Source organism: Procambarus clarkii, chromosome 56, assembly GCF_040958095.1.
Source record: "Procambarus clarkii isolate CNS0578487 chromosome 56, FALCON_Pclarkii_2.0, whole genome shotgun sequence".
Classification (NCBI taxonomy): domain Eukaryota; kingdom Metazoa; phylum Arthropoda; class Malacostraca; order Decapoda; family Cambaridae; genus Procambarus; species Procambarus clarkii.
The window spans coordinates 32,930,671-32,932,605 of NC_091205.1; the positions used below are offsets into that span (position 1 = coordinate 32,930,671).

The 1,935-nt window shown below is 39.8% G+C and overlaps 1 non-coding gene across 1 annotated transcript; it reads right to left on the minus strand.

Annotated features, from left to right (window-relative positions):
* Positions 1 to 455: 455 nt before the first annotated feature.
* TRNAV-UAC (transfer RNA valine (anticodon UAC)) lies at positions 456 to 528 on the minus strand. The gene has a single exon. It is a non-coding gene; the product is annotated as a tRNA-Val (tRNA).
* Positions 529 to 1,935: the final 1,407 nt, after the last annotated feature.

The window sequence follows — 1,935 nt, forward strand, 5'->3', positions numbered from 1 at the left end:
CCTGTATATATGTTAGCGCAGCGCATCATGGACCTGTATACATGTTAGCACAGCGCACTATGGGACTGTAATAAAAATATTCCTAATCCTCAGAGTTCTACAATTCTGATTTGCTAAGACAGGGTCTGGTCCCCGACACCCTGCTGTGTGGGGTGAAGGTGTGACTATCACAGATTATCATCTCTGCATCCCACATGGCTAACTCGCTCCTTAATCATCTTCAGCACCACCCTCTATGTTCCACTTCTTAATTAAATACAAAGTCATCTAAGTTAACTAATTTATAATTTTAAGAAACTATTTTTTTCACTAAACATCTGAAATTTCTCCGTGTTCCATAAGTATAACGTTTTGAGAGGTTTGAGTTACATTTTAATCGAATTATGGAATTTGCATTAGTTTTATCCTCTCTATCTACCAGACGGAGAGGGCTGAAAAACAATTTAATAAAGAACTGCTCCCGCCAGGGCTCGAACCTGGGACCTTCTGCGTGTAAAGCAGACGTGATAACCACTACACTACGAGAGCCATTGAATCACTTGATGCCTAATGTTTTATACTAGATTTGACTATATTTTTTTAATCGCTGCAGGTTGTATCTTTAACAATAATTTGGAATGTAATACGTTATACTTATATCGAGGTACCACTGATGTCAAACTTCTGACCTTCCCCAAGAAATGCGGCCAAGATGCAACCAAGCAACAGTTGGCTAACTCCCGGATACCTATTTACTGTTAGGTGAACAACAGTGGTATTAGGTGAAAGGTAACATGCCCAAGAAAGGTAACGTTTCTTTCCCACCCAGGCTTCGAATCCGGGATTCCCGATTGTGAGTTGAGAATGAACTTTGAACACTTGCTTCTCAGTATCCCATAATTGACTCATAAATTAACATGAAAATTATTGAACCTTGCTGCTTCTATCTATCATAATATCATAACACCATTTATCATAATACTTTCATAATATCGTGTACCATAATGCCATCTATCATAAACTGTCCTCCACACTTCCGTGGATATATAACCCGTCCTCGACTCAAGTCCATTACACCCAGCGGTCGACCCCACAGACGCATTCATAAATTTTAACATGATGTTCATTCAAAACGGACATTTTCCGAAATATAAATTAATATTATAATATATTAGCATATTGTGCATATATAGACATGGTTAGGTTAGGTCTTTAGATTCTGTTGGGGATTATTTGTATTTGTAGTACGTGTGTAAAGCATTTACAGCGTTATGGTTCGAACAAAATTCGTCAGTGAAGCACTTGTTCTGGAAGTGTTCGAACGTCAACAGTTGTGAGTGTGAAAAAACGGTTTGTAAGCCGTTTTCATTCATAAACAGGGGATTTGGCGGGTGCATGGAATCACTTTTGGGTCTTTGTTTGGAGGAAAAGCTGGGATATAAATCTTTCATTCACCTAAGCTCCTGGAGACTCAAAATGCGGATTCAAAGCGTGAGTCCGAAGCTCTATCGCCTGAGCTATCGAGTAGTCTTAATAGAAGAACAGCCCGTCCCCCAAACAAAGACCAAAAAGTGGTTCTATGCACCCTTTTCCCCCTCCCCCCACAAAACGGAGGGAAGGTCCCATCCCCCCCACCATCGTGCAAGCCACGTCAACAACGACGAGTGTCCAACCACCATGCACGCCAGGCACAGGTGGGTACCTCCGCACCCCCTGGCTGTCGGGCCCGAACCTTAACTGGTTGATAAAGATTTGGCGGGTCGTATTTCAGGGAAAATTAAGATTAAGGACCAGCCCGAAACGCTATGCATGCACGTGGCAGGTCTTTCTTTACGTAAGAGAAAGTAAGAACTCTTGTAAAGTATATATATATATATATATATATATATATATATATATATATATAATGTCGTAATATATATATATATATATATATATGTCGTAATATATATATAT